The following is a 25161-nucleotide window of genomic DNA, read 5'->3' as shown; positions in this document are numbered from 1 at the left end:
AGGCCTGTGCCTGCTCTCCACCCAGCTATCTAAGACAGCGCGGTGGAGAGGTTTAAAGTGTGCATGTGAGTCTGCCCATCACAAGACAGCAGGCCAAAGTGACATGTGACATGTGACATGTGCACTTTAAACTGGAGTGTCCACCACTCCTACTCCCCTGCAGCCAGTCAGCAGTGATGGCCCTACCCTACAACTTGGCTCGGGCTGGCTGCACTTAAAAATAAAACTGTGATAAAATGGTTTTACTATTTTATTTTTCATATTTGCTGCACTGGCAGCAGAGAGGCAATGATCCCCTGCCCTAAAGGAGGCACCGCCTCTGACGGGATTCAAGTGATGTCTTTATGTTATCTATTTCTTCTAGCTCTTCAGGAGAAAATAGGAGAATGGGACAATCTAGAGGTGTACGGTTGGGCCAGTGATAAACAGTCTTAAATATTTGGAGGTCAAAGGAGACATGATATCGATTTTACCTCCCAAAGCCTTTTGGTGAATCAGCGCTCTTGGATGTTCCAGAGCAGCTCTTGCTGGCAACTATGGAAAGGAGAGGATGTTACATGCAAAAACGTTTAGGTAGGGAAAGGGCATCCATAGGGGCACTCTTTTGCAGGATTATTCAGGCATCAGATATTATCATGCCTTTACCATTCCTTCATATCTTAGATACTCCAGACTTACGACTCATACAGATCAGCTGTGTTGGGGAACTATTGTGATCTGCCTCAAGAGAAAGGTCTCCTAACTCTGGGGAATAACTTTTCACACTAGTCTCGAAGACTCCATGATGGCAGAGAAGGGAGGCGGATATCCGGAGAAAAGCAATACAATATCAGTTTCACAAAGTGTCCAGTTGGCCCATTGCCCACACCAGAGGGCTTTCAGTGTGCTTTCTGTACCTTACCAAGGCTTAAAGTTTACCCAAAAAACAACTCCTGGAGTAGGTTCTTTGTTTATTACAAGAATTCAGAAAGTGATTCCTCTATAGGAAATAATTATCATGAATATTTACGGCACATACTGGTGTCCTTTCTCTTCAAGTGGGGAGGTTAAGGGTCACTTACGACCATCCAGGGATTTAAAAATGTTTAAACAAATGTATCTGCAGGTATCTCACACTAAGCCATACAGAATTCTGTGACCTGTGATGAGAGGAGGTAGGAATGAGCAGTTATTATTAAATACCGCTGCAAAGGCTTTTGGGCCCTCTCTGTTCGGATCACATTTTTACGCACCACTGGCGAAGAAGCGAAGTCTTGGCTCGGTATTCCTCTGTTATGGTACAATGTAGGCCGAGGAATGGGACATGTGCTTGGAAACACAATAGCAGAAAGCAATGTCGGACAATTCTAGTGAACTGCACATTGTAAAAATACACTATTTTTTAATCAGCAGTCACACTATAACCCTATTCATATTCACAGAGCTTCAGCGATGCACTTACATTTTCACACACTTTACGCAACTATCTAATTTGAGATCAAATTTAAATAAACGCTTTCCGTAAATATGGCGTATAAAAGCGACCTCCTTCGGAGAAAGGCAGTATCGGTACTGCCAATAGTCGCTGCAAAGCATAAAATAAAAAATCAATTTGTTTTTGGACACATATGCTAATTGCTCAGCAGGGACACAACTTGAGCTGGCAATCCGCCCAGGGCATTTGCATCTGAACAAGTCAAAACGCAAAGATTACACAACAACAGAGGGGCTTTTGTACAATTAGCTGGGATCCCAATAAGCTCCGGGTGTAGAGGACTGCTGGAAGCATTTTGCCAAGAAGCACTGTGTTTTCATTTACATTATTTAGGATGTAACCCAATCTCCCCCCTCCTCTTCGCTCATCATTTTTTTGGAGTTAAAGGATAAAACGCATGAAAAAAACCGGCCAAATAACTACGCTCTACCGACATTGCTCTCCCTCTATGATCCTAATCCCCGCCTCCCCCAGCGGGGTGAGCTTCCCTAGGGCACTGTGGCCCGCAAAGAACACAGGAGACCTTCTTTGGCATTAGAACGGCCGCAGTTTATTGCATTATTCACAAGGGTGAGACAAAGCATCAGTCATCTTTTTGTTTCAGGACATGCAGCTATCTCATACATCCATAGGATCATTCGTTGATAATCAATCCGCTTACTGTCGTTACATTCTGTATCGTGACCAGACATAAATCATCTTACAGTCATAAACATTACCGGTTGGTCATATGTCACTTAGACCATCACCGTGAGTCGTATTGTGACAGCGCGTTCTGCTGCCTCGTTGGTACAGCGAGATGCGGCTTCGAGCCTCCCCCTTGCTACTGATGTCTGGCATTCATGGCCTTGTGGCCGCGCCTGGACAGCAAGTGCCGTGTCCGCCCAGTGCTGACCATCTTCTGGCCCTTTACTTGCCCAAAAGGGCCCCCGCCCTAAGGCATTCCAAGGACCCTGCTTTGGGCATTCTTCTGTTTCTGTCCTTGTGTGATGTCATTTTTTGGCCATGCTGGTACCTGTCACCCCCCGTGTCCCTGCCATAAGGCATCACAAGGACCCTGCTTGGGCATTGTCGGTCTACCAACCCTGATGCCTGGTTCTGGCTATGCTGGTATTAGTGACCCTGTCGTTTGGCATCTGTCCGTCAAAAGAGGGTGGGATGATGATCATCACAAACACTGAAGGGGCCCGCTAGCAGAGACTCCTTTTGCCCACATACTGATCCCACCCCAGCATCCTGACTGGGCACTTTGAAACACACAGGCCAATTGACTCGTGTTTCCCAAGCCCCTTGACTGCCTGTCCCTCTGTTGCCGCCTGAGGGGGCGTTAGTCACAGTCCCCTCTAGGGACCGGCTAATGCCTTCAGTGCCTGCGCTTCTTTGTTTGAGTGTTCAAGATCTCGGGCAGGAGGGTCTTACCTTCAAAGATGGCTGTGTACATGGCCTTGCGCTTTCTCTAATCTGACTTGATGCCTTTCTGATGACCGCGGTCATGGGTAGGAGGAGTTACAGAGAAGAGAGCACATCCTCTGCATACTGAATCCTTTTCCTGTACCTCTATAAACGATATTAGCTTCTTCTTCCTCTGGACGGACATTTAGCCGTGGTAGAGGAAGTGTTGCTTGGGCAGTGAACATGTCTGACGGCAGATAGTGTTCACTGAAAATCATTGTGAGATAGCTCACTTTTAAAATGTCTGAAATGTAATCTTATTGTTCAGCCAATTTCCTTGTATGTGGTACAGGTCTCTTTGGTTTGAGGTATTTGTACTTGAGTAGACCTTTATGGGCTTGGTATTGGTCACTTTGTAGCAAAAATCCCAATGTCAACATCCCCCTTCAAAATTGACCAGAAGACCCAACCCTTTAAGAGCAGGAACAATTGCTGCAGTGCCTGTGTGAAGACTACTGTCCCGATAGGCAGGAAGTGTATAACAGGGTCAGACTGGCCTTCAGGGCAATCAAGTATTACCCAAAGGGCTGGTTTGACAGATCAGTGTGTGGGCCGGTTTTTTAGCAGTTTGTTGGCCTGTTTCATAGCCAGGTGGGTCGGTTTTTACCACAAACACCGCCTAAAGAAAACACAAATCAATGTAGTCTCCCATTTCTTGTAGAGTACCCATACAGTGTGCCTTTACAAGTTCAAAACTATTGATCTGCAAGACCTATTATTACCAATCCTTTAAAATATACACGAAGTGGACTTTGGCTCTGCCAAAAGGGGTATTTCTTTTGCACCTCTTGCTACTGGCTGTTTGGTGAATTCCACCTCCAAAGGAGTGCTTGCAATGCACGAGGGTCCATTTTGCAGCTCAAAAGTATTGTATTTTATTTGATCCGTTCCAGTACATTTCATATCAGATGATAATGTTGTACTGCTTAGTTTACAATAATGGACAGAGCTGTGTAAGACGCACGTTACCTTAGACCCACATAACCGCTTCTGCTGCCCACACTTCTGAAGTGAAATGTAGAAATCCGAAAGAACAATATCTTTTCCGATTCCTGCAACATTGGAAGGGGTCTGGGAACCTTCATGGTCCACAAAGACCATGGAAAAACGGAAAGTTCTGGTTCTAGTATGAATCCCTATAAATAGCTATAGCAATGGCTACTGATTACTACCCCTCGGGATACTAGAGAGTGTACTTCCCATTCTGAGAGCATATATTAATATATCTCTGCCCGAACCGGCTAGAAATGTTCTGCTGCTCTCCACCATCCATCACGCCGACTGTGTTGCCTCCTTGGCAGGCGGCTCTCTCAGCAGATGGGAGTCTATTTCCCGTGTGTAGGGCTCTAGTTTTCCACACAGCTACGTGGGCCTGCTGCAGTGCCTCCCCTCACACCACGCGAGCCTCGAAAACTTGGACGCCTTCCCGGGCCCTGCAGTGTCATTGGATTCAGTTCCCTGACGTTAACAATGCAAACTCCTGAACATTCAACACTGTGGCCTGTGACCAGCATGCCGCCCCTCCCCACCCTCGCAAACCCCGAAAAACAGATCCGCAAAAGAAAAAAAATGGTACCACAAGAAACGGACTGAGCTGGAAAGCCGTAGCAATGGTAGATAGAGCCCTGTGGTAAAGCGTGGAAACTGGAGAACAACATTTGCGCCCACATTCTGGCAGCAATCATGTTATTGGACAGGACTCAAGTTTGTAAAATGTACGCCTCTGTTTTTTTTCACGTTCTATTTCATCGTAAAACGAAACCCACAATTAAGTGCCCTTTACATCCTGGTCCTAGTGTGTTGTACATCACAACGGAAATGCAGAACGTTATTTTAAAACGCAGAGCTGAGATCTGGCTCTCTGCTAAGCTCTGGACGTTGCATTATGTTAACAAAATCCCAAAGTATTTGTCTCTAGCAGTCAGTCCATGCCAACGATAGCAAAATACCTGGAACAGCACAATATATGTTGCTAGACAAACTCCCAAGGACTACCAAAATTTGTTACAAAAGTCAGAACAAAGCCTGAGTATGCCACGAAAATCAAGGTTATTATGTATTGCAGTTTATTTTATGTCTTCCAGCTTTCATTTGGCACTGAATTCTTGCAACTTTCTTTGGTACTGAATTCTGGGCTAGCTATGAATTTCACCTTGGAGGACATCATCAATAGGATTAAAACCTTACAGCACTATCTACACCAGTGGTTCCAAACCTGTGGTCCGGGGACCCCTGGGGGTCCGCAAAGCCTTCTCAGGGGGTCCGCGAGAGCCTAGAAAATTAAAAAATATGAACAAATATTGACAAATTAGGTCCCCAGCTTCCAGTAATGACTCAGGCGGGGGTCCCCGGATTCCCATTATGATTCAGTGGGGGTCCCTGGGTTCCATTAATGTTAAAGTGGGGGTCCTTAGAAATCAAAAGGTTGGGAACCACTGATCTACACATCTCCCAATCAATCCGCATGTGGAATGACTCCCACACACCCTTATTCACTTTTAAAATTATATTTCTTTCTTACATGGAGCTAGTTGCAAACTGAATAAATTACTTGCCATTTGCGATAGCTATGGAGCCCCTCGCCATACGATTTCGCATGGAGAGACGGATCTGGGGACCCCCTTGGATGATGTAACGCATACAGTGTCCTCACATGTGGAATAATTCAATCAATCAATCAATCAGGAATTTGTAAATTTGAGGGGAGAGGGTGAATTGGGGCAGGGGGAATGCTGCTACTGCTCGAACAGCCAGGTCTTTTCCTGAAGGTAAGGAGGTCTTTGGCGGGCGCAGGTGGGTAGGAAGAGTGTTCCACGTTTTGGCGGTGAGGTGCAAGAATAATCTACCACCGGTTGTAGTTCTGCGGATGCATGGGACGGTTGCGAGGGCAAGGTCGGCGGAGCGGAGATGTTGGGTTGAGGTGTACAAGGAGAGCCGCCTGTTGAGGTATTCTGGTCCAGTGTTGTGCGTTGCTTTGTGAGCGTGGATGAGGAGTTTGAATGTGATTCTCTTGTTGACTGGGAGCCAGTGCAGGTTTCTCAGGTGCTCTGTGATGTGGCAGTGGCGGGGATGTCCAGGATGAGGCATGCTTCTGGAGTTTGGCCGTGGCTCCTGCGTATAGGGCATTGCCGTAGTCCAGTTTGCTGCTTACGAGGGCTTGGGTGACTGTTCCTCTGGTTTCGGTGGGTATCCATTTGTAGATCTTTCGGAGCATGCAGATGGTGTTGAAGCAGGAGGAGTCCAAGATGAATCCTAGGTTGTGTGCGTGGTAGGTGGGAGTCGGAGCGGCTCCGAGAGTGGCAGGCCACCAGGAGTCATCCCCTGCGGAGGGGGTGGAGCCGAAGATGAGGACTTCTGCCTTGTCAGAATTGAGTTTGAAGCAGCTGCTCTTCATCCATTTGGCGATGGCCTTCATTCCTTCGTGGAGGTAGGTCTTGGTGGAGTCCTTGGTGAGGAAGAGGATCAGCTGGATGTCATCGGCATATGAGATGATGTTGGAGGTTGTGGGATCGGGCGATGTTAGCGAGCGGGGCCATGGTGACCCAGTCTAGGGCTCTGTCACGGATTCCTGCATTGCTGAGGCGTGAGCGTAGGGTGTGGTGGCAGATGGTGTAGAATGCGGCCGAGAGGTCCAGGAGGATGAGGGCTGCGGTTTAACAGCTGTCCAGTAAGAGGGCAGTTTTGGTACTGTGGTTGCTACAGAATCGGGATTGGGAAGGGTCCAGGATGCAGTTCTCCTTGGAAGCAGGTTAGTTGTCTGTTGACAGCCTTCTCAATGACTTTTGCCGGGAAGGGGAGCAGGGAGATAGGCCGGAAGTTCTTGAGGTCCTTTGGGTCCGCCTTGGGTTTTTTGAAGAGGGCGTTGATCTCACCGTGTTTCCAGCTCTCCGGGAAGGTGGCGGACTCGAAGGAACTGTTGATGATCTTCCATAGTTGCGGTGCGATGACGGAGCTTGCTTTGTTGAGGATGGTGGTGTATCTCATCTAAAAGTCAACAGTTCAGATTGAGCAGTTCAGGGATTGTCTGTGTTATCATTTAAGATACTTTTCTTTCTTTTATATAAATGATCCACTTTGGTCAGTTTTTTTAAAGCCATTTCAGGGTGCTGCCTTCCTCCTCATGTATGCTTGCTGTATAGATAAAATCCATTCTTTGTACAGGAGTTTAATAAATGTTTTCACATGTTTTTTTCTGGTGGTGTGGGCAGGGGTCGAATAATTATTTCTATACCTTCTAGATGTCCCTTCTGATCTTTCCTACATGCCAGGCTTTACATATTCGCACAAGCTAGTCTCAGAGTCAGTTGGGCTAAATCAAGTGTATATCCGCAGCGTTCCGGCATCGCATCGCTGGAGATGTGACTCTGGAGGACACTACTAAGCTGGCAGAAAACCACAGTCCGAACCCTTGGAGTACATCTTTACCACTCACCGGCTGGCTTATATGACGGTAACCAAAGAAAAGCACTGTCCACACTAAAATCACAAATGCAGTTCTCCAAAAATCTTTTAGCCGTAACAGGGAAAAGGGTCTGTCAAAGATAGTAATCCTACTCTGGCTCTTCTACTGCTTTGCAAACCTCCCCATTAGCATTCACCCCCTCCCCCTGTTTCTTCAAAGAGCTGGATACCCTGTTGGGAGAACATACCTGGGGAGACAAACGTCACCAGATTACACCGTAAAAGCTGCAACTGCCATCCTTCAAAGCATACTACTTAATGGTGCAAATGTAATAGATATCACTCTGGCTGGCAGGGTGCAACATGGGTGAGACGTGCCATGTGTCTGTCCTCTCGCACCGGCCATGATAAGAGGCATTCTGCTCACTAAAAGTTCACCTCCATCACCATGGTCCCTGCAGGTGTCAGTAGCTCGCAAATGCATGACCCAGGTTCACCTCCATTCATGCCAAGCCCCCGTACACTCCAGCATTCCCCCTGCAGGGCCTCCCATGATTCCCTGGCTCCTATTCCACCGTGGACCTGCTGGCACGAGAGGTCACTAACCACTGTTGTATACCTCTTTACTGACGGTCACTTACTCACTTCTGACCAACTTATCTCTGTTCACGCCATGCCACTGTGACAGGTTCTTACCTATAGACAAATACTGAATACATGCCAGGTCCTCTGGTCCACACACGGCGGGGAGCCCCAGATCCACACTGTCATACAGGCACTACTTCACTTGGAGGCAGGCAACACCTGATCACATGGATTTATAGGGCGATGCATTAACATACCGAGTTTTCACTGACTGCTTTGCAGGGCAAGTGGGAGGATGACATAGGGAGGGCATCACACAACACTGAATGAGAGAAACCCTTGAAGGTTCCCCCAGCAGGTATCTCAAGATGAATGATTTAAAAGCATACAGTTCTCTATCCTCCACCGAGTCAATCATTTGACCCCAGAGCAGCTCAACCGCTAATTCCTCACATCACACCTGTGCTGCCCCCCCTGCTGCTTGGCTACTGCCAACTTACAGCATATTTTATGGTCATGCCCTGTTCTTTCCTCATACTGGCATTCAGTCCACGACATTCTGTAGTATGTCACTGAACTCACTGACGTTCAGTCATGGGAGTCCTGCGCCCTAGGCATATTTAAATGCAGGGATCACCAAAAGGAGGAGACGCACTTTGCCAGCAAGGCTCTTTTACGAGCCAAGAGAACCCTTAGCCTGCAGTGGAGGGTGGCATTGGTGCCACCAGTGACAGTGTGGCATGGGCCCTTTGTCATGATGAAGTGAAACACCTTTTCTAGCATCCAGTTTCTATGGCATGGGACACTCTTCTTGACCAATTTCTATAACTTACACAGAATAACGACCTACCCCGGTGATAACGACTGAGCGATCACAGGGGTCCTAGTCTACCCTCATCCACGCCTCTAACGGGCAAACACCCCCCACCCCACCCTACCCGGTCCCCCTCTACTACACAGCCACCCATCTCCCACACTGCAGCAACTGCATATAAGCCCAGGCTATAACTACCCCCACGGCGTCACCATCACCATAGTTGAGCCAAGCCCCAGCGATCCACCAGTTCCATTTCCTGCTACAGGCCAGCCTACTTCTGAGTCCGAATCATCACCCTCCTTCCCCATTTTAAGGGTAACACCCCAGTTACGGGTAGCTCTGTTCATACACAACTGTTTAATGTCAGCACACTCATCGCCCTGTTCGAGGAAGTGTTAGCAAATGTCTCGCCAAATTTAAAGCCTTGCATGCTTGTCACTGCTTTCCATAAGATTGTATTGAGATAATGTGAAACATCAAGTTCCTCCCTTTTGGGTCATTTACTGCTGTATTTATTTGTTTATGAAAACCCCAATAAAAAAACTGTTACAAACAGAAAAAAAGTAAATAAATCACCACTAAACCTGGAGGGGCAAATCAGTTTTGAGAAGAGACTGCCAACGAATCGGAAACATCTACTGTAGCAAATGAGACTTCAAAGTCCCTCGGAATTGTAGAATATTGGTTAGAAATCTGGTAGAATTCTAAACTCCCTAAAAATTCTATTCCCTAAACTCGGAACCTAAACAGGAGGGGGTTTTCCAATTTCTACTTCACTCACAACTAGATTTAGCAATGCATAACAGATCTTGATGATCATTGGATATGAAATCATGACCAGCGTTGTATGGGCAGTTGTATTTCCTCAACACAAAGGGGCAGAATTAAGGGGAAAAGTAAAAATCAAACAGATCTGAAAATCACCTTACAGCTAATCTCAACCTTGTAAACCCTAAGTGATCAATTCATGTGTTTTCAATGGCTGGAATGAAGCATCATACTTGCCACATTGAAAACAGCAAAAACAGTGATGTGCCCTGCTCAAATAGTACTAACTCATCAAAGTCAATGCATACGTTCCAAGGGAAAAATAACCGCCAAGCCGTGGCCCGTAAAGTGAGGAGCTGTATTTATGATGCTGGCAGGAAATTATGAACTTTGCTCAATAGTATGAGATTAATTTTAGTCCTTTCAGGGGCATGAAGTCCTGAGTTAAAGTCCCCTGAAGGTAGTCAATTCATGGCACTGAGGGAGCTGAAGGGTAGATTGCAGTGCTTAATATGTGTTTGTTGTTTCCGGTGCGGAGCACTAGCACTTATTTTTGAGGGCCGGCGTTTATTTTTCTGTCTCATGCATTTACTGTGAGAAAAAGACACATATGGGAAAGACGGAGGGAGAGAAAAACAAAAACGTGTCACAATGGGAGAAAATAGAAAGCTGCAAAAGTGAGCTGAAGGGGCAGGGCGTGGCTGTAAATGGATTGAAGAGGCCCAAGATGGCTTCAGGATTACGCTGTCTCAGTATTCCGTCTTCCTACATTTAATTGCAGCAGCCGCGTGTTTAAGAGTAGGGTTTTGGGCACAGGCACGTTTTTATTTACAAATTAAGCACTGCTAGATTGACCCATAAGGAATTTATAAAATGTTAAATTATCCTCGTGGCACATAACAGAAAATGTTTTTAACACTTAATAGTACTTAAGATAAATCATGAATAATAGTGAGAGGCTCAAATTTGACTGTTCATTATTCTTGAAGCTCACAGGCAGTGCTTCTTGAACTTTGTTAAGCAAATTTACTCGTATTCTTGGTGCAGTTGGCGAAAGACCCTGCTCTTCAAGAGAGACACAAATTGGATATAATTTGACATGATTTGAATCCATTGGCACCCTCGACCTGGAAATGTTTCCGCAGACAGGCCACAAGGTAGGCTACGACTAAATCCACAAAAATCTCTTCATCTTGTGTCACTGCTAAGTAGATGGGAATCTTTTTAACAGCAGACGCCATAAGAGTCACTTCAAGAAAGTAAGCTGGTGTCTGTCCATGGTGACAAAACAAGATGAAATTGATTTATTAAAAAACAGGATTTATGCAGCATTAGATGTGTCCATCCTGGTAATTCTCATGAAAATCCGGTTGTAAAAGCGAGAGCTAAATAATGATTTACCAGGTTTTCACATGAATGAACAAAGATGAGAAATGTAGACTGACTGCAGACAAGACAATACTCCCAGGAGCCTAACCTAGTATACATGTGGCAATTCAAGTGGTACAAACTGGCAATCAGAAAGGCAAAAACAAAATTACTATTACAAAAGGGTAAAGAACTCCAAAAGGAAGTATTCTGGTCTGAGATGAACTAAAAAATACACTCATCTGAGCCTTCCCAAGAATTGTGTAATGTGGTGTCAGGCTTCAAATAGAATTGAAGTGCGTGAAATAACATATTGTAACGTGCAACATGTTGTGAAAATGAACCAAAATTGCACATGTTGCGTAAATGTAGTTTGTTTGTATCTTGCCTAACGCTTTCCAAAAAAGGACATACCTTCGCTAGTCAAGTCCCACAAGACACAAGCATGAGGCGGATTTGCTTATTTAATATCTTTTGGTGAGACATTTTGTAAGCAAAAAAGTCACCTGTTGACATCCATTGTGCATAATCTAGTAAGCTTCATTTTAATAAATTACATGTAATGTGATATTCAAGAATTTTGCAGGCATAATTAGAAGTTCATACTGGCCTATAGGGAACATATACTGACTCCAAATATCAATGGCAAGTGCAAAGATAACGAGCATTGCATATTCTTTGCCTTATGCCCAACAGCAACCCCATCATCTAAGATATTTTCAAGACATATTGCAGATTAAGTTCCATATTTAGACTTTGGAAGATGGGTGACTCTGTCACAAATGTGATGGATATCCTGTCCGTCTTATTACGAGAGCTTTAGCATATAAAGCACTTGCCATAAGGTGGATGGGATATCATCATGTTTGTAAATGGGTACCTGTCCACCAACTCTAAATCAGGCCCACAGTTCTTATCTTTAGGAACAAGAAAAATGATCAGGATCTCCCATTAGTCTCGTAGGTAAGCTCAGCTCAGTGTATACACAAATGCATATTACAATACATTTAGATCTGTGGGTATCTCTCAATATATTTATATATTAATATTTTCTTACTGGGGAGGGTGGGGGGGACAAAAAATCCCTTTGAACTTCTGTGCAGACTACCACTCTCTGACTCTTTCTAAACCTCTTTGACTGCTATAGTCTGCCAAACACCCATTCGAAATTCTTCCCTCCTTTACCCAATTCTCCCAACTAACAGGCACACAGGTCCGCCACTCCAAATAACAGCTTCCAATCTCCCTTTATTAATCCACTTAGAGTAATCAATCCCTTTCAAAACAATATGTAAATGCATGAAATCTCAATATATACTAACTTAACACACTTACTAATCCACAAGTGAACAAAAAACAGTTGTAATTAATCTATTAGCTTCTTACTTCCAAGCTTAGATTGCGGAGTAGCATGCTAATTGCCTCAAAACACTTCAACACCTCGTCCGGGGTAATAAGTGCTATATAAATATAATAATTTACAGTTACAGCTTTCAGCAGATTTAATGGGTGGGTGCAGTTGAGACAAATCTATCAATATCAGTGTAAAAGTCCAGACAAAAGCACTATGAAATGAATTGATAGATGAAAATGAAGGCAAGTACGAGCCACCTATTACCGTACAATAGTGATACCATTCATTATGAAATGCATGTTGAACACAGATGAGCCTGTCAAGTACAATGTATGCAATGTATGGCTGTCTTCCGTACAATCTATGTGACGTGAGAATGCAGAGTGCACTGTTTGGCAAATCTCTGGCTGAGCCTTTTGAGCAGGTCCCAGAAGGAAGCTACAGAAGATATCTCTGGGAAGAAAAGATATTCTAAACAGGTAAAGTTATGCTGTGTCTAGCATGAGCGACGACTGGAGTGAACTGATTGGCTTGTTCCTATAGGGGGAATTGGCTGTTAGGAGAGTGTATTTAATTCCTTGCAGTATGCAAAGAGTTAGTTGAATTAATTTGTCTGCAGACATTGACCTGGAGTAGCATTAAGGGTCCTGCAAAACTTGATGTGGTTCACAAGGAGGAGAGATGATGTCACTTCAGGAGGTCTATTGAAAGACGTTGGTTCCCACACTGGAGGATGTTATGGTAGCCTCTGGGACCCAAGGGCTAGACAGTCTGGCACTAGGCCAGGTCCAACCTACAGGTATGCATTCTCCACCGGGCCTCTGGCGACAACATCCGTCCTCATACAGAACAAGGCTGAGATGATCTAGTTGAGTGGCTGGAACCTAAATATACTAATTTCAGAGTAGGAACTAGAAGTAGGTGGGAAATACTATGCAACTCATCTCTGGCAGGGCTACTTAAACAGGAGTGTGAGTGCAGGCCAATGGGATCACGGTACATGTCCATGGGGTATTGCCTCCTCTAGCCCATAACCATAATTCTGGCCTTATGCTTTCCAGACAGAAATACTGAACAACTCCCATTATGCAAGTGGACCCTTATAGGGCTCATAATGGCATCACCCATCCCCTGCTGTATTATGAGCTTTAGGGGAAGGAAATGGTGTCCCTGCATGGGGTGATGACAAGAGCAGAGAACATTATCCTTCTTGAAGGAATGTGATCCATAGAGACCAATTAACAGACTTGGTATATGTATCCCTGTTTTAGAGTGTATGTTTTCCTCAGTTTCCAGAAATGCAAAGCGGTGCAAATAAGTTATGATATTTATGCAAACCTGTCACTAGACATGTGTAGGTAAAACATCCACAGTATAGTGCCCATAGAAAGACTGTGAGGAGTGAAGATGGTGTATTCCCCCAGAGCACGCACAGCCCACTGGACCAGGAATAAAGGCACTCCTGTATATTTTAATGCCAAAACACAGAAATGCTGCACAAGGGCTTGGGATAGCAACTGCTACAACTACCTACAGAAGTTATTCTTTATAAGATAATGACAATTGAATAACATAACCAGGGCACAAGTGCTTACAAAAGAAGTCAGGGACTACCAAGTTAGGCAGTATGCAAGTGACATCACGTCACGTGACATCGCACGTGGCATTACAGGAAATGACATCACAGGAAGTGGAATCACAACCCTTGACTTTACAGGAAGTGACATCATAAGAAGTGGCATTAGATCTAAAGATCTTAGACATATGTTTAGTAGGTCTACCATGAGTACATTTGAGAGCATTATGAGGATACATACAAACACTCCTTGTATGTAATGGCTACCTGATGCAAGGTAACACAATGCAGGGCAATGTGCTGCCTTGCGTTCATATATTTTTTGTTCTTTTTTCACCAAATCAACTCAACCAGGACTTGTGTGACACTATAAATCTAAAAATGGTTTTTGCCTCAGGGTTGCACCAGAAAAGTGTTGCAACCCTAATGCAAAATCTGCGCCTCAACTTATACATTTGTTTTTAAAAACTCTTCCACAAAGAAACTGGCAACAAGGAGAAATGGGACAGTAAATCTGTTCTGCTTAATTGGTTTCAAAGTTTGATTTTAAAATATCTTATGGGGTTAAGGCACCTGCTGCAGAGATCTTTGTGTTCCTAGTAAATCTGAGAGAATAATAATAACGGCAAGATAACTTTGGTACAAGACAAAACACAGATCACAGATTTCTGTTACTCTTCATGGGAAAGCATTACAACTCTATTATTGTGGAAAAGGCCATTTATTAGGACAGGATTGCAATAAACATCATAACATGTAACAACACCACAGATTGAACTTCTTAACATTTCAGCTGTGTCTTCTCATTTGCCCCATTTCACCATTCTCTCCTCATAATGCCTCACGCGTTCTTTTGTCATGGGCCCCTGTCATTTCCTCCATCACCATCATCCTCCTCTCTTCCTTTCCAAAACATCCTCCAAACACCACTTCATTTGCCTGGTCCAGCCAAACTACTCCCAGATCTCCTTTCACCTGAACTTGTTATTCCTCCTCCAAAGTGGTGGATCCACCCGCAACTGACTCTCCACCCTCCAATGTATTGCTCCCATGCTCCAGCAACCTGTCCCAACCAGGCATCCTACACCAACAACCATCCTGACCCCGCAGGGCAGGTGGGTGGCAAATGCTCCGTCTGCATTGTCACTGCCCGAGAGCCGGAAGAAGATGTCACTTCCCCCTCTGGCTGTCTTAATCCTGTAGGCTACTTATGTGACTCCCTCTGCCACCTCAGCCAATCCTGTCCTCCCTCCTACTTCCCACGAAACTTGCCGGGAGAGGACTAGTCTGCAACCAGCCTCCACCAAGTCCCTCCATTAACAGGTCCGCGCTCTCTCTTGTTGTTTGCCTTCAGCAACAATGAAAATACTAAAATATACCCAAATCTAACCTGCTTCGAACTCAGGCAACACTACTGTACCAGAGTGAGAGGATGGACTTCAGCTGAGCAGAATGAATTGAATTCCCTACTGCGCATGCATGATGCTTTGCGTCACATGCCGATGCGTCTCCTTCTTCAATGCCTCTCTCAAAGACCTATCCTAGGCAGAGTCTAGGCCGGCCTGGCCATTGTATTGGTCTGGCATTTCTTAAGGAGGCTGCAGGCTTTCAATGCAGGAAGGGACACAATGACCCAACCAGGTACCGCATGGCAACATTCTAGTCACACACTTGCAGTGTGGTGCTGGCTAGATCATTTTTGACAGCGCTGACTTTTTGTTTGAAGTCCAGCTCTGGGCAGAGTGGGCTGTTGCACAAGCCTTATCTTGCGCTCACATTGGTAAAAGCAACAAAATTGCATTAGGAATTAGATCTGAGAACCATTTGTACACATTATTAAAACCTGAAAGGACTCATTAACTCTGAGATTTCTAATCCATTGCCATGATATGGTAAAGCAGTTTTTGTTGCATATATCGATTTGAATGGACAGGAATTATTTTTTGACATTCATAAAATAAACCCAACTGTGAAAAGGAAGAAAGAGTCATGCATGAATCAGTGGATGAACGAATGAAGGAATGAATGAAATACTGTGCATCGGTTACTGAAAAGGGCATCCTGGTGCTGAATCTTTAATATGGGGCACGTGAAGACAGGGAGAAGAAGGGGGTACTGTGCTTTTTCTACCTGAACTGGGAGTGATCAGAGTAAAAATAAGAGAGGTTACAGCAAGCCAGAGTGAGCTCACAAGTAGAGAGGTAAGGGCAAGTGAAAACAGTAACCTGCCAGCAGTGATAAACAGAGCAAAGGGGCTGATTTAAGAGCCCCATTTTAGACAACACAGCTTCACTTTCCTTCTGTCTATTTACAGTTGGAGTCTCCAAGTGAAAAACATCACCTTTCCAGTATTACCCAATTCGCCTACAGGTGCGGAGGCCATTCCAGCTTGGCCATGTAGTTGACATGATGAATGAAATAAACAAGCATTGGCAAAGCCGTAAAGTTTTACCTCTACAAAATCTATTGGTTTTGTAAATGTTTTTTAGACATATCACAGAGCAGCGCTAGCTGCTGCGCAACATCTTAAAGTTTAAAAAACACTACGATGCAGTTACCGCTAAACTTTAATGCGGTCAATGCTGGCCACGTTAGAGAGTTTTGAAAAAAACTTTAAGACATGCTGCACAGCAGTGGGCGCCGCTGTGTGACATATCTGAAAAACACATTGACAAAACCAATAGATTTCATAGAGGTGAAACCTGCTGGCTTTTCCAATTGATATATTTTCGCTGTCACTTGTTCACACCTTATCCTAGTGACAATGAAAGTGAGCCGAGGCATTGCAAATTGCATCAATAGCATCACATATTAATTAGGCTTATGCATTGTCCGGTTCCACCTGTCTCCGAATATGCACAAGGACACGAGCATGTACTTTAAGGCAAACTTAAAATAAAAAAGTGATCATACAGTGCAATAAAGTACAAGTGACAAGCAAGCACATAAATTTAACTGTGCCCCAGACCATGGATGCACGCAATTCTCTTTATAATATTGCACATACTAGGTGGGCTTTTGAAAGCCAAAAAGGGAGTTTTGCAAAATAGAGGCTAGAAAGTATTTGTCCATTGGCAATGGCATTTTTTAAAGGAGAAGGAATATAAAGAAAGCAGTGAATCACGAGTCATTATACTTAATAGACCACTCCCAGAAGAGGGAGAGTTGGGGTGGGCGTGTATACAAGTTTTTGAACGCTCACTTTTCTTGGGATGGTTCCTCTTCACTTTCATCCGCTCAAGGGCGCTCACGGCCTGTGCTCCGTGGGTGGGGTGTGCGGCTGTGGGTAGGAGCCGGGTGATGGAGGGAAGCTATGAAAGGGTTCTGGGTACAGCTCGATCTGCTCGGCGGCACAGGGATGGAAAGACGTCTGCTCCCCTTACCTGTACTCCTCGTGTGCGCTGAAGCGGTACAGTACACCCTCAGGGATAGTACCCAATACTCTCTTCTGCCGGGTGGTAGGGCTCAGATCCCGAGGACAGGAAGGGGTAGTCCGTGGGCACCTGCGGGCTCTCCAGGCTGATTTTTCTCATTAACAAATGACTTTGCAAGCACAGCGTGCACGCAAACACAGTGCAGGTGAAACCTAATAAGGGAGTCTAAATTGCTCCTAGGTGGAAGGCAGAATAGGAGGCACAATATACTACATTTTCATCATTTTTGACTAATCTGGAGCACTCCAAATAAACAAATCAACCAGAAATTGTTTGATTACCAAAAAAATAACAAAGTTTATTCCAACATATTAATGCAAAAGAATCTAAATGTATAGATAAAAGGTATATTACAAGTTTGGTACAGAATAAAGGCATATAATCATGTGCTTGTCCAAGAGATGTACCGACAGTATAACAATGATGTACCAAGTTTACAGAATTTGGGCAGAGTGTAAGTAGATCAGGCAGACAATGGAAGACAGAATGAGCTACAATTGATCTTTTCTTATATGATGTCCAATTAGAATACACAGCCAACACGTGTTTCGTCTAAAAGACTTCCTCAAGGCTTAATGTAGTATGTGTCATGGAAATCCTCACGAGCTGGCCGAGAAGCAATCAAAGGCAGCCTTTACCGACTTACCAGAAACACATTGGGCTGTTGATTCAGACATCTGTGACACTTGAAAAGATTGCAACTGTGGCTGGTGGTGCAGTAATTCATAATTAGAAGTGGTTACTTTTTGGATATCGTAATTCGAAATGAAGGAACTTCGTTCATACTCAATTTTTGCTTTTTTTCATGCACTTATGCCTTTGCACTGTCCCCAACTTGTAACACCTCTTTTGACCTATACATTTTAGATTTTGGTGCATTAATGTGCTGGAATACTGGAATAAATGTTGTTATGTTTTCTGTAATCAAACAGTTTCTGGTTGATTGGTTTAGTTGGAGTGCTCCAGGTGAGTACAAACTACTATACATGGTGATAACTGTTGTAATTTCCATTGTTGACAATTTTTTGGCAGTAGGAGTGTTGTCTGTGGCAATCCCCACTATCAGAATTGACTGATATTGACTATATGGTGGGGGTGGGATTGCGCAGCTTGGTCTTTCCACTGCTTCATTTAGTAATTATCAGCAGTTCTATAGGACTTTCCACAACTATTATGTCACTATAGATCTTTCTTAATTTGAGGGCAATTTTCATATGGTTCAGGGATTTCTATCCATTGATTGTCTGTCTGTCTTTAGTAGCGATTTCTTGTAAGTCTAAGTTAGTTATAGCTTATGTTGCCTAAGATGAAAGTAAAATGAGTTTGACCTTGGTTAAGATGTCTGTAGTAATGTTATGTGTATTGACAGGAGTGTTGAAGGACTTTGCCATTTTTTCTGAGCTGAGTCATTGTTTGTCTTTAGCAAGGTCTAAGTAGATTATTTTCAGAGTGCACTGCTAGCCAGATAAATTGATATGATGCAATCTTGTGAATATGAGGGTTTTGTTTGTTTAAGCAAATCTTTAGATCTAACATTAGCCAAGATCATTTGATTTAACTAAAAATTAAACACATGGTGTGATATGACATCCGGCTCGACCCATGTGCTCATCTGATACTTTGTCGGCAGTGGCATCTAGAATAAAGAGGAAAAAGTGGGGTGTTTTTTTCTTTTCTTTTCTTGCTGCCACTGCCTTGAACTCACTTCCTTTTTATCTTTGGCGCTGAAGGGCCATCAAACACCACCTTAAAACCTTGCGGTTTGAAGTGGCTTATTAGTTTGCTTTTGGTAAAGGTGGTCAATGAGTCTAGCAGGGCAGCGACTATGAGTAGCCGTGCGGATGATAAAATCGCTGATTGATTGATTAATTGATATGATGTATTTATAGTGTCTTTCAGCCAACACTCTCCATTCATTGGCTATTTGAAGTGTCAGTCATATTTGTCTTCCGCCCACTACTGCATACAACATGGGGCAGTCAGTCAGCCCACTTCAGCAATTGGTTAACTTCACTATGAGTGACGGAATTCTGCTCTCTCACAAGGAGCACATCAGCTAGCAAAGAGGTTTTCTTCAGTAGTAAGGAACTTTATGGCAATGCATGCTTTTTGAGACTAAAATATATTTGTTTTTAGCAAATGTTTTATTTTCATATGGGCAAGGGCCCTGCAGCTCCGCCAACAACAATGTTTTCCAAAAACAGTGATAAAACAAAAGTATTAGCAAAGCCAAATTGTTGGCAGCCAGTGGCAGACCTATGGCGTTGCCAGTGCCAATTCTAAGATGTTCATTGATAAAGTTTGGGGGGAGTGCTGTTGTAATGAAAGAGCTTTGACAGTTATATGGCTTTGGTGCCAATTTATAAGTGTGAAGGTGTCTGGTGGGCTACATAACACTAGGGGTGGGTCGAAAAAATCTGCTCTGGATGCAGAGTTCATGGAATTTTCCCCACTCTGTGCGGAGTTCCAAAAAACTCTGCAAAGTGACGCAGAGTGGAGGTTTTTCTCTCACTTGCGCTCACCAATGTTAAGTTGGCGAGCGCGAGAAATCGCTAAGATGGAGAGTGCGAGAGATTTCTGAAAGTGAGTAGTCGCAGTAGGCCTTGACTTCTCAAGTTGAGACAGCTGCCGCTTGAGTTGAGGAAGCTGCAGCTCGAGTAGAACATCTACTCGAATGGCAGAAAGAAGTTAGCGCTCTCTGGCGCTCCACCTGAAGCTGTTTGTGTGATTTTACAGTGCAGGAGAAACTCCCATGCTTAAAATCAGTGTGAACAGCGCAATTTACACTAACTCTGCCACTTGTGGAACTCTGCGTAGCGCAGCAGAGTTTTTCCAGAACTTCGCAGAGTTCCATATAGAACTCTGCAAACTCTGCCCAGGCCTACACAGCATGGCAGGCGATTGGGAGCCTATTTCATGACAAAAGGATAACTATGTAGAAATAAGTAGATTGACATTTTCAAGATTCAACTACAGGAAGCCAGAAGTCGCTTTTTGCACTATTTGAACCAAGACACATTTATGGGAAGTTTCTCTTTCCCGTTGTTTAAAAAAATGCATTACTGCAGATTCAGCATCAGACTCTAAAAGTGGCCCAGAGAACCAATGTATGACATACATTAGGTAGGAGGGCCACCCAATCAATTTCCCATTATTAAACACCAACGTGGAGAACATTTCAACCCTAAGGACTTTATTATCAGCCACTGAGACCCTCCATCAGATAACTCCACAACCGTGGACACCAGTCTGCCCACGAGAGCCAATAGCGCCAAGAGGTCATGGAATTAGTAGATGCTGTGCTACAGAAAAACTGTGCAACATAACGTAACACACATTTTTTTAATGAGTTGCTTACTTATATCAGGTTTTCAATACACAGACACTTTCAACGTTTGAACACTTACCAGACTGTCCCCCAAACAACTGTAATTTTATATACACCACATCGCTCCTAAAAGAGATGGAAGACCGGTCCTGCAAGAAAAAGAACCGATGTCAGGAAGTTGTACGGTAAAGGAAAATGTATCATCAATCATTTTAGTCTGTGCCTTTGCGCAACATGATTTTATTGTCTTTCAGATTTCCTCACCAAAAGCGCACACAGCCCTGCTAGGCCCATCATGAAATGTGACCATGAACACACGTAGTATGTCTTTTTGTTAATTACTTGGCCGTGGGCAGCAATGACGGACGGGGGGGAGGGAGGATTGCCTTATACACAACAAACTGCTTTTCCCACAATGACGAAAATTAAGTAATGATATAAATTAAAAAGATATTAAGACGATATTTTGGGAGCAGAATGATAAAGCTCGTTGAATTGCTGAGGAACAAAGTAGGTCAAGATGGCGGCCCTCGAGGAACAGTTGAAGAGATTATGTTACAGAGCTTTAAAGCAATAGTAGAAAATGTGCGATTATCATGATCGAGAGACCCTCAGTTTGTGCATAACGATCACAATCATGAAACTAGAAGTGCACACACAGCTAAACAGGGCTTGGACTGACCAGTGCGTTTGTGGTTTAAAGGGTTATTTTAACTGAAGACTAGACATTATCACTCTATCCGCTGCGGATTTCAGAACAACGTACTAATAATTTTTTAACCATAAATACTAGTGGATTAATTTCAAGGTCAATGTAACCATGTTTTGACAGTTGATGGAAGCTACCAGCTGCACTGGGATTACAAAATCCACAGTAACTCTGCATACCTGGACTATTTCACTCAGAGATTAATGTTGCTCAAAGTTACTCAAACGTTTTGTGAAATATTGTGCTAAAACATGTGGAAACTAGTACAGTAATGCAGATTACACTATGTTTTCACCAAAAAATCCATAATTGGGCATAGTTCTCACTGGCTGGTACTGCTGAATCCCTACACCTCTTCCCCTGTAAGAGTAACTCCAGCAGGGGAAGGCTGAGCAGAAAACTTGCAACTTGTAAAAGGCCCCTCATTAAGTGCAATACAAATACACTTTAAAACCTCTGAGGGTATTTTATTCACGCTATGGAACTGGTGCTTAGCTCCATTACATTTTGTAATGGTACACACATCATTTCATGCTCATGCTTCTACTTTGCTACTATATTAATTTGTAAAATATTTTCTTAGTGGGCCCCACTTCGATCAAACTCCTGATTCCCCCTCATTTTAGATACAGAAGGCGGTTAGTTGAGATGTTTTTCCCTTGTAACACTTATGGATTTTGTCTAGGACTAAGATTTGTCTCAGGTAGTTCTGCAAACAGTGAATTCGTAGTTTCTAATTCTCCGTGTACTCTCACTCCATGCCATCCGTTTCTCTCTTCCCTTCTTGTCCACCACTTTCTCTATCAGCCTCTTTCTGAGTTTCTATTTCTCTCTCTCACAAACTTTGGTAGTCTTGTATATTGAATCAGTGATTAACACTTAGGGCCTGATTTAGAACTCAGCAGAGGGGATACTCCGTCACTACAGTGACAGATATCAATCATTCAAAAATATATAGAGTACGGCAAATCACCTGTGAGGGTCTCAAGGCACTGTATGCTGCTGCTTGGAGGTATGATCACTCGAACATCCAGGTCTTTAGTTCTATTCGGAATCGCTGGAGTAAAGTTGGGTTCCTGAGGTGTGGGGGGAGGTTGTTCCGAGCCTTGGCTGCCAAGTGCCTGAAGGAGCATCTGCCACTGTTGGCTCAATAGATCTGCGAGGGAGAGGGAAGCTGATTGGAGGTGTTTGGTCAGTTGGTGGAAGGTCAGGCGTTTGTTGATGTATGGTGGTCCTTTGTTGTGCAGGCCCTTGTAGGCATGGGTCAGCCTCTTGAACTGGAATCTCTTTTGAATCGGGAGCCAGTGTAGTTTTTTGAGATGGGGTGTTATGTGAGTCCTTCTAGGGGTAATATGAGTCTTGCTGCTGAGTTCTGTATTTTCTCAGAGTCTCTTCAGGAGGCGAGCTGTGATTCCTAAAAGAGTGTGTTTCCGTAGCCCAGTCTTCTGGTGATGAGGGCCTGCATGATGGTGCTTCTTGTGTCTGCTGGTAGCGACCTGAAGATCTTGCAGGAGCATGCAAAGGGTGTGGAAGCAGGTGGATAAGACTGCATCAACTTGTTTCTTCACAGATAGTTTGCTATCCAGGATGATGCTAAGGTTGCGCACATGGTCTGTTTGGGAAGGAGGTGTGCCAAGCTCTGCAGGCCACCATGTGTCAGTCCAGGGCGAGATGTTGTTCCCAAAGATGAGGACTTCAGTTTTTGAGGTGTTGAGTTTGAGACAGTTGTCCTTCACCCACAGACGGTTATCCCATCCACCGCCACTGCAAGCAACTAGAGCTCAAATGGGGAACAAGTCAAGACACCACGGCTAAAGGCATCTTCAAATCCAACCTAAGAGGCTCAATCAACAGAAAAAGCACATCAAGCACACAGCTCTTGCAGACCAGATTACCGCTGGCATAAACAGTAGCTCAAATGGGCCAAGTACCCTTTTTGCACTTCACTCAGTGGTAGCTGTGGTTGAGTGTCAAGACTCTCTTGGGGAGGTATATGGATACAGGTCAGTGAACATGACTCATAACTCAAAGAGCAAAACAGTACGAACAATAAATCAATGTCAAGTCAAATATTTGCTTCTATAAGAAAAGTAGCATTTTATTCTCTAAACCTACACATGCAACAAGGCATGACATTCAGAAGCAACAACACCATCCCTTTGAAGTCCAGACTCTAGAATTTGTCAGGTCAATCTCTATCCCACCTTCCTTCTAGTAATATGCTCAGGGTTATTCCCCACTCACTAGTGGCTGCATCAGGGAATAAGAACTATTAAGCTGTACTCAAGAGTTTCATTTTGACTCTTTAGTCAAAAGTGTCTATGATGCTGCAAGACCTTTAGCAGTGAATCCCCAGGACCCCAAATGTCCTAGTTCAAGTCTTACCTGCTCCTGCAGCACAAAAGTGCTTGGCATTATAGCAAGCGTCCTCAGTACGGCATTCATTAAGTTCGATCCTGCTTTGGGAGGTTGGCCTGCTCGCGGTACATGCAGCAGCATCGTGCGGGCACAGGCTCACTCTCAGGAGTGGTAAGGACACTCACCCCAGCGCTCGGAGCAACTTTTAGCTCCCAGCAATGTGGTAAGTCATGTTCTCCAAGCGGGGGGATTCAGTTCTTTGTCTCCTGACTGGAATCCCACAAGGATGTGTCGTCCTCCTTGGCATCCTCCTGGTCCACAGGTAGTCAGTCGGGGCAGATCTTTCAGTACAGCTAGTCCTGCTGGTAACATCCTCACTTAGTGAGAAACAATAAGGGGGTTCCCTAAAAAGATGCTAGTAGCTCAATCAGGGAAAAATATGAGTAAGAGAAACTACAACGTGAGCTACAATAATCATATATGTTCTGAAGATCAGATAATCTTCAGAGGTAACGCCCTATAGGGCCTGATAGATACATAAATGAATGGAGGTTAATGAATTGAAATCGTTAAAAGAAGTAATACCGGGCTGCTAGACCAAATCAAATAATGACACAGAAAGACAAAAAACAAAGTCACAACAAGAAAAACTTTAATAGAGTGCTAAAAATACGCACATGATAGTAAAAGAATTATAAATAGTTAAACCCTAATGTTCTAATTCAGACACTCAACAATTAGGCTAGACAATAATGAACAATATAGTTAAATCAGAATTTTCTTGCACATATGACAACATTGATAGGCCAATACATAAAAAGTACAATAAATACAAACATATAAAACCATACTTAGACAATAGATAAATACACATACATTGATGATGATCTAATACAAAAATAATCTATGTTAAGAAGAAAGTGGATCAAGTAAATATCACTACAGCAAAGATATACTGTGGGAACCAACGGCCTACGCGCGTTTCGGTGTTCATAATGGTTATAGGTCACCTTCCTCAGGGCCATTCCCATTGATAAAGGACGAAGAATAATTTTTTGAATTCTAGCAGCCAGGTTCTCAGATTGATTGATCAAACTTTGGGTAATTGATGTACTAAGGTCACATAGTCATGTCATTTCAAATATCTATGTTGACAATTCTAACAGTATTGTAATCACTTATTGTACCGGACCTCTATGTGGGCATGGTCACATCTGGTGTGGCGGAGAAAATTGAATTGGCTGCCAAGGATGGAAATATATTTTATGTTGATGTCCTATGTTTGGTAGTCTCTGCAGAAGTTTCAAACTGATGCGGCTTCAAAGAGAAAAATCTGCTTCGCCGATATGCTCTCCGGAGCTTGATTATCCACTTTCTTCTTAACATAGATTATTTTTGTATTAGATCATCATCAATGTATGTGTATTTATCTATTGTCTAAGTATGGTTTTATATGTTTGTATTTATTGTACTTTTTATGTATTGGCCTATCAATGTTGTCATATGTGCAAGAAAATTCTGATTTAACTATATTGTT

At 43.7% G+C, this 25161-nt stretch overlaps 1 protein-coding gene across 2 annotated transcripts in view; it reads right to left on the bottom strand.

The window, feature by feature from the left end:
- The window catches only part of FYN (FYN proto-oncogene, Src family tyrosine kinase), a 473812-nt gene that overhangs the window by 240894 nt on the left and 207757 nt on the right, over positions 1 to 25161 (bottom strand). For both annotated transcript variants that reach the window (XM_069234594.1, XM_069234595.1), the window contains exon 3: positions 20637 to 20706. The gene's annotated coding sequence lies outside the window, so the exon portion shown is untranslated. The remainder of the gene's footprint in view (positions 1 to 20636; positions 20707 to 25161) is intronic.

This window comes from Pleurodeles waltl, chromosome 5 (genome assembly GCF_031143425.1).
Source record: "Pleurodeles waltl isolate 20211129_DDA chromosome 5, aPleWal1.hap1.20221129, whole genome shotgun sequence".
NCBI classification, from domain to species: Eukaryota; Metazoa; Chordata; class Amphibia; order Caudata; family Salamandridae; genus Pleurodeles; species Pleurodeles waltl.
Note: the sequence above shows the minus strand (reverse complement) of the source record. Positions and strands in the feature narration are given on the sequence as shown.